Source organism: Equus quagga, chromosome 11 (genome assembly GCF_021613505.1).
Source record: "Equus quagga isolate Etosha38 chromosome 11, UCLA_HA_Equagga_1.0, whole genome shotgun sequence".
Classification (NCBI taxonomy): Eukaryota; Metazoa; Chordata; class Mammalia; order Perissodactyla; family Equidae; genus Equus; species Equus quagga.
Genome location: NC_060277.1, coordinates 23,817,468 through 23,825,767, shown reverse-complemented (window position 1 = coordinate 23,825,767; position 8,300 = coordinate 23,817,468).

Below are 8,300 nucleotides of genomic sequence, written 5' to 3'. Positions count from 1 at the left end.
ATCACTCTTTCCCTCACCACTTTAGAGAAACTACTTTTCCCAAGGCCACCAGTGATTTCCACTTTGCCAAATCCAGTGGTCAATTCCTAAGCCTTGCTTTATTCTACTTCTCAGCAACATTCGACACAAGCGATCACTCCCTCCTTCCTGATACACTGTCTTCATTTAGCTTCTGACATACCACATTCTCCAGGTGTTTCTTTTACCTTACGGGACGTGCCTTTGCTGTCCCGTCTTCATCTTCCCACCGTCTCAATGCTGACTGGCCTCAGAACTCAGTCCTCAGTTATCTTCTTTTCTTTTTTATAGTCACTTCCCAAAAGATCTCACCAACTCTCACAACTTTAACTATGCCGATAACTCCCAAATTTTTGCCTCATCCTGGTCCTGACCTTGAACTCCAAACCCATTTATCCAACTGCACACTTGACATCTCCACTTGGGTGTCTAATAGGTGTCTCACATTTAACATGCCCAAAACTTCTGCTTATTTGTACCTCTCACCCTCCGACTAAAGCTTCTCGTCCCTCAGTGTTCTCTGTTACAGAACACAGCAGCTTCATTCATCCACACGCTCAGACCAAAAACCTTGGAGTCAGCTTTATTACCTCTTTTATTTTCATATCCCACATCAGATCCACTAATGAATCCTGTAGTTCTACTGTCAAAACATATACAGAACCCAGCCACTTCTTACCACCCCAACCGTCTTAGTCCAACCTACTCTCCTCTTGCCCTGGATCATTGCAATGGCCTCCTCAGTACCGCCTCCCTTTGTGCTTTCTTGCCCATCTTTTCAGTTTATTCTCCACACAGCAACCAGAGTAATATCAGATCATGCCATTCCTTTGTCCTCAACTCTCTGACAGCTTCCCATTGCACTTAGTACGAAATCCAAAATCCTTACCACGGCCCCGAATCTGACCTGGGTCTACGCCTCTGACCCCATCTTCTTCCTCTCTCCTTCTTGCTCACCGCACCCAGCCACACTGGCCTCCTTGCTGTTTCTTATACATACCAACCACACTCCACTCCTTCTTTGGGACCTTTGCACCTGCTGTTCCTTCTGTCTGGAATGTTCTTTCCCGAGATATTTACATGGATCGTAATTCCTTCACTTTCCTCAGACATCTGTTCAAGAGCCACCTGCTCAGAGAGGCCTAACCAAGCCACTTTATATAAAACAGCAGCCTTAGAGCCTCCCTATTTTTTAGAAAAATTTTCTTCATAGCACTTAGACATTTGCTAACATTAGGGTCTGTACCTGTGTACTCTCTTTCCCTCAAGTGAATATAAGCTCCATGAAGATAAGACTTTTGTCTCATTCATCACTCTTGTCCCCCAGTTTGGGAACAGTGCCTAGTACATCGAAGGCATGTAATAAATATGCCTTGAATTAATTGATTAATTTTGCGGATTGGGGCACCACCAATTTAGGATCCCCGCCCTTCAAGTATTACTTTGTGATCTATTTCATGCGTCCCTGGCCCAATCTCTTCCATGTGCCTATTCTAAAACTTTGCCCCTCTCTTTAAGCTCCTTGCCTGACTTGCAGTTCCTCACTTATTATCAGCAAAAGACTTTGCTGCCCACTTTACAGGGAGCGATCAAGATCATTAGATGAGAACTCCAGCAGTCTTCACCCAAACCTACAAATGTCCCCACACCCACGTCCCCCTTTGCTGGCCTTCCTTCTATCTCGGAGGAGGAGTTCTCTTCACCATCCCCTCCCCTGCCTTCTCAGGGATCTTGGACATCAGTTAACTCTGTGGCTGGATCTTCAATTTCTCCCTCTCTGGGGCCTGTTTCCTTCACCTTTGAGCATTTTCAAGTCTCCCCTTTTAAACATCCCTTGGCTTAGAGGAGGGTGGACCTTCCCCACACTATCAGGCTTGGGCAGGACCGGCTAAGGGACTGAGACTGAGTGTCCAGGTCAGAGGTCTTTGAGACCTAAGCAGCGTGGGCTGAATTACCGCTGGCAGGCCAGAGCTCACCATCAGTCTGCCACCTAGTCCAGGTTTTCTCCCCTTCCACAAGCTCCGGTGGCTGAGCTTCCAGCAGGCCTGTGCCCAAGCCCAGCATGTTACAACAGGAGGTGTTTGGCATGGCCTAAAGCCTGGTTCTCAGGCCTGGCTGTTCATCAGAAAGCTCCCAGCGTAGCTTTCAAAAATGTACATTCCTGGGTCCTACCCTCTGAGATTCTGATTTTTTACATCTGGAATCCATATTTTTTAAAAGTTCCCCAGGTGATTCTGATGTACATCAGTGTTTCTCAATCCTGGATGCACATTAAAATCACCAAGATGAGGGTGGGAGGACCTTTTAAAAAATATCGATGTCTGCTGTCCCCACCCAAGAGATTCTAATTCTGTGCATCTGGAGGCAGGCCCAGGTATCAGGGATTTTTTTTTTTTTTTTTTGTATAGCTTTCCAAGTGATTCCCATGCACAGTCAGGGTTGAAGACCTCTGATCCAGACTGTCAAATAGGATCTTGTTCAGGGAAGTTAACTCACATTTGAGTGGGCGCAAAGGTAACACAAGCCACAGGAGAAGACAGACATATTAAAAGTGCTGTTGGTGGGCTGGGCAGATAGCAGGATGCACAGGTCAATGTGGGAAGGGCTGAACTGAAACAAGGCATCGAGCTTGCCAGAAGGCTTTCTGGTCTACACAGTGTCCTGACACAATTCCAATGTTTTTATCTTTTATCTTGTTCCTCTCCTGGTAAGAGCCAAATCCTAGGCACGACAGGCCTGGAGGTTTCAGAGACCACAAAGCAAGGAAGAAACATAACTTTAAGCTCCTCCCCTTACCAGAGGGCACCCTTACACTCCTTCATGGTCCCAGCCTGGTAGAATAATGACAGTGAGATGTGCAGCCTGGATGCGGGCACAGATGTGATGGCTTTGCTCCTAAGAAAATTTTCTTCATCCTATTCCTTCTGCCTGGCTAGACAATTCAACTCCCTGAGAATCCAGGCCCTGAATGTATTCTCTGTGGTGTACTCAAACTATAAGATTGTAGCAGTAGATAGATTTTCACGATTTTTAAGGGAAATCAATCAGAAAGCTGACAGGAGAGCTTGTTGAATGAGGCTTACTAGTTTTTTCAAGTTTAAGCTGGGATAATCTGTCCATTGACATCACGTTGATAGTTTACTCACCCAGTCATTCAACAAACGTTTATGGAGTACCAGGCTTGGTGTTTGGAACAGGGTATAAAGTGTTAAACAAACCAGACGTGTCCCTGCCCAATGGAGCTTATAGTCTAGTACAGGGCAAACAACAGCCAACAGGTCAAGTCGGCCTTCTGCCTATTTTTGTAAATAAAGTTTTATTGGAACACAGCTGTAATCATTTACACGTTATCTGACTGCTCTCAGGTTACAGTGGCAGAGTGGAGGAGGTGAGTGGTTGCAAAAGAGACTGTATGGCCTGGCAAGCCTAAAATATTTCCTACTAGGCCCTTTACAGAAGCAATTTGCCGACCCCTGGTCTAGTGCCTAGTTGAAATCTGTTTTCTCATCACAGGGATCCACCTGTTGCTTATAAGGTGACAGACATGGGTTTTTGCTTGAAAGGCGAGCGTCTACTTAGATGGGTTCAAGGAGGAAAGGGGATTATGATAAAATAGTTCCCTGTGGAATCCATGGACATGAAATTAAATCCATGCATTACACCTACAGCGTGAGTTTTTGCCATACAAATTGGCCATAACTCAATTCTATTAATTAAAGAACATAATCTGCATTGTTAAGGACACCACTGGTTACACCAGGGTCTTGATGGGGTACTAATATTATATTCAGGAGCTAGCACCAATATAAGAAAAACTGTTACCTGAGCAACACCAGAGCTTTGTTTATCCTAACGAGGAGTGATAACAAGGATAAAGGAGATAAGGAGATAAGGATATGTAAAATGTCCACCATTGGTGACAGGAAAAGAAAGGACAAGATTTTTAAGCAAAAGTTAGAAGTCACCAAATGCTGGATTGGCTCCACGATGTTTAGATTTTACTCTTACGGTTATAAAAAGTATCCTTATTATTGAAATTACTGCAGGAAAAAATAACTTCTTTTTTGGGAATCTGAAACTCTCCAGCTTCCATCCTCTTTCTCTCCTTAGTACAATAATTTTTAAAAGCAGTTTTTAACAATGTGAATTTCTGAGGAATGCAGAATTGACTGTTCAGTCACTCTTCACGAGAAGTGGAACTGGGTCAGGACCTGAGGTCATTCTTGATGCTTCCCCAAAAGTAAATGGCCCCTTGGGTTTCCTTCTCTGCTTTTATCTGCCTCTTCTCTCCTGCCTGGCTTCCTCTGTATAAATCTGAACAACTTGGACTGTCGGATCAAGTCTGTATGTCTCCAGAGCCTGCCATTACCAGGAAAGACTTTTATAATCCCTAAATATAAATTTTTAAGAATCTGATCTGCTTAACCCAATTTATGGTTTGATACTGTTAGCAGATCCTGCTAAGATCTTGACCTTTACACTCTCACCAAGCCAAAAGACTACATTCCCAGCTTCCCCTGAATCTCAGTGTAGGCCTGAGGCTAAAGCCTATGCAATGAGATGTAAGCAAAAATGTTGTGTGAGTCTTCTGGAAAGTTTTCTGGTGTGGGGTGGGGGTGGGGTGAGAAGGGTGGATGTGATGATGTGATGGCTGGAGGTCTGACTGCCATTTTGGAGCCACACCCCCAAGATAGCTGAGTGTGAGCAAGAAGAGCCTGGGTCACTGATGAAGTCCCTACCCCAGCCCTGGACTGCCTACATCCAGGCTTCTTTTACGTAAGAGAGAAATATATGCCCATCTAGTTTACACAACTATTTGGGGGAGTTTCTGTTACTTACAACGGAACCTAAACCCAAGTGATAGTTTCCTCTGATCCAATAAGATGGGACAAGAGAGGCAGGGCACAAGGAATATTGCTCAGATAGTGATCCCCCAGGCCTGAGCAGACATCCCAGGAAAGTGGGCTTGGGCAGAGCAGGCAAATCATTTGGAGTATTCACTACAAAGGCCAAGTTCCATTGCCAGACCATTTGGGTCTATATGGAAGGGAAATCCTAGGATGCATGAAAAGTCTTGGGGTGGGCTGACATCTTAGAACATGCACCAGGGTAAAAATTATAATGCAAGGGAAACAGGCTCTGAGTGGTGGAATTGTGGGTAACGTGGCTGCAGGCCAGGTTGACAGGTGCCCTGACCAGATGGGAGTCAATCGTTCTGCTAATAATTGAAGAAACATTGGTTACATTCTTTTCAGGTATCTGGTTAACTCATTCCCTTTGGCTACTTATGGCTTTGATTTATAGGCGGCAAAGTCACTTAGGATAATAAAGCCCCCAGGCCTGGTGGCAAACTGCTGGGATTTTTCAAGAAGAAAAGGACCACTTAAACATCTCAATCAGCTTTTCCTGAGTGAATGCTATCCGGAGGAAACAGGTTTCAAATTTGTCTCCATCATTTGCATCCTGGAACAGGCTTCCAAGAACTACAGCTCCCAGAAGACACAGGTCCCACCGTCATTTTCTTCCTTTTTTCTAAAAGTTCTTAATGAATTAAGAAAAATTCATTCAAGTATCAATTGGTTTGAATGCATCTCTGCAGTAAAAGGAATGGCATAATATATGTCACTTTTTGAAATAGCCTTTCTTTTATCCAGCCGTGTCCTACTGAGCTATGGCCTTTCTGTTTCACTTCTTTTCTTCCTGAGTGAATACAATCCTAAAAGTATACACATAACCTCTGTGTGCTGAAGAAACACCACACCTGCGATGCCAGCACCCTCAAAGCCAACATGTTCATCTGGGTCATGGGTGCAGCCGGTCCAAGCTCAGCCACAAATGTCAGATCCTTGAAAGCCGGGTTTAAGAAAGAAATCAGTTGTTCCCCATGTTCAGAAAAAAATTTTTAAATGGTCTGTAATAGAAAACAGGAGAAAAATAAAGTAGTCCATTCTCAGGCCTTAGCACAGATCACCAAAAACTGCAACTTATATGAGAAGGAAATCTTTGTGGAAATAAAAAAACACCAGCCAAATGAGAAAAGCAAGGGCTATTTACTTATTCAGAGCTTGCTAATGCAAAGGAGTCAACTGCTGTCACTCCAAGGCAGGCAGAAGAGCAGGAAAGTTTCATAGTCAAAAATGAGAAGACTTCAGGTGTGTCCTGAATGGAGGCTGCAGGCATGGGGATGCTGGAGACAGGCTAACTAGAAGTGGGGTGTCCTGGGCGATTGGTTGGAGGTGTATATTCAGCTTTCTCTAATTGGTCCTTGGTTAAAAACAGAACACAAATTAGGGAAGCTGTCAGTTATTAATCAAGTCCTGGCCATTTTGGACCAATCGTTACAGAAATGTTTGTTTACCCTTCTGGATTGTTTCTAGAGATAGCAGTCTGGCTCTTTGCAAGTCTGACTATAGTGGACTGGTTCCCTGGGCTGATTTTTGTAGATAAGAGGTTGGTTTCCTGCGCAGGTCAGTGCAGCTTGTGGGTCAGAGTTCTAGTGCTATATACAGCCTGGCCATTGTCCATTTGTATATTCAGTCTCATCTCTCAGACAAAGACAGACTGCTGTCTGTGGGCAGCTGAGCTGCAGCCAGCAAGGTGATCCCTAGCATTTCTAAGAGCCACTTTGGGAGACAGTAATCCCTACCACTTTGCACAGAAGTGCATAAGGACACACCCATTTGTGTGAGCATATCACTGTTAGCTTGACGCCCCAAGATGGCAAGGAAGGAAGGGATGTGATGGAGCCCTACGAGAAGAGGAGTGAAACTGTGCTCCATGACTCCCAGCCCAGCTGTAGGATGGAACCCCACGGGCAGCTCTGAATAAATAGTGATGCTGGTCCCACCCCACCCCTGAAGATTCTAATTTAATAGAGCAGGGTCAGGCATCAGTAGTTTTTCCAAACTTCCCAGGTGATTCTAACAGTGCAACCCAGATTGGCAGCTACTAATGAAAACTCACAAACCTTTGAGAGACGCTAGGAGCAAATATTTAGCAATTAGTGAAAATGAAATCGGGGTATGAAACCATGACCACTTTCTCAAGAAGCCCCTAATCTTTCAGTCTTGGAATGTTGGGCTTTAGAAATATAAAATACAGAGTAAAATTAAACTACAGTAATAGTTCAGATCGTTGCACATAGGCAGCAGTCATGGAGTGTGAGCTTACCTACCAGAAATGAAAATGCTACAGGATCTAAACCCTGGGCATAAGGAACAGATAGGACTCTTAAAATTGCTGTAAAAACCACCAAACTACACTTGTTATGAGCAGCATTCTACATTTTTATTTATTTTTTTCTCTTCCTTTTTTTTCTTTCAAAGATTGGCACCTGAGCTAACAACTGTTGCCAATCTTTTTTTTTTTCTTCTTCTCCCAAAGCCCCCCAGTACATAGTTGTCTATTCCAGTTGTGAGTGCCTCTGGTTGTGCTATATGGGAGCCTCCTCAGCATGGCCTGAGTGGTGCCACGTCCGTGCCCGGGATCCAAACTGGTGAAACCTAGGGTCCCGCAGCAGAGCTCGCAGACTTAACACTCGGCCATGGGGCGGCCCCTCTTCATTTTACTTTTAACCATTAAAACTTTATTTTTTCTATTTAAAATGCTATTTATTATAATATATTTCTCACGGATTGTGTGTGATGTGTTGGTGTGTGTGTATGTGTGTGTATATTCAGTCTGAGTTTGTACATTTCTCCAACACTTTAAACAGAATTCAGAACTGCATTTGGGGTGTGTAGACTCCAAACCTCAAAAGAATCATAACATACCCCACACACCTGGTATCTACTTTTTGTTTCTTGTCAATTCTAAATTTTCAAATGTATCTGTTTATCTGCATTTGGTACAACACCACCCCCTGGTGGAAATCTATAGAAAAGAACCCACACGATTTCACTCGGGAACTTGAATTCTGTGAGGGATGTTCTCATACACTGGTGTGTGCTCTCTCTCCCTCATTCTCTCTCCCAGTACAATGCTCTCGTCAAACAAAATCATATGCAAAAGCTCAATGAACAAAACAATAAAAACGGAGCTGTGCTGGGGGCTTTCTGTTTCCCACATTCTCATTGCCAACCCCACATCTCTCTCTAGGATGTCCAAAATAGAACTTACTATCATTAAACATAAGTCTCCCCCCAAAAAAGTTAAAATTAAAATCACATCTATTTCTTCCAAGCTTCCCTGCCTCAATGAATAGCGCCCCCTTTACCATCCTCTCAGGCCCAAAGCCCTCCCGAGCCTTCACAATACACGTGAGCAGATCAGAGGCTCCGAGT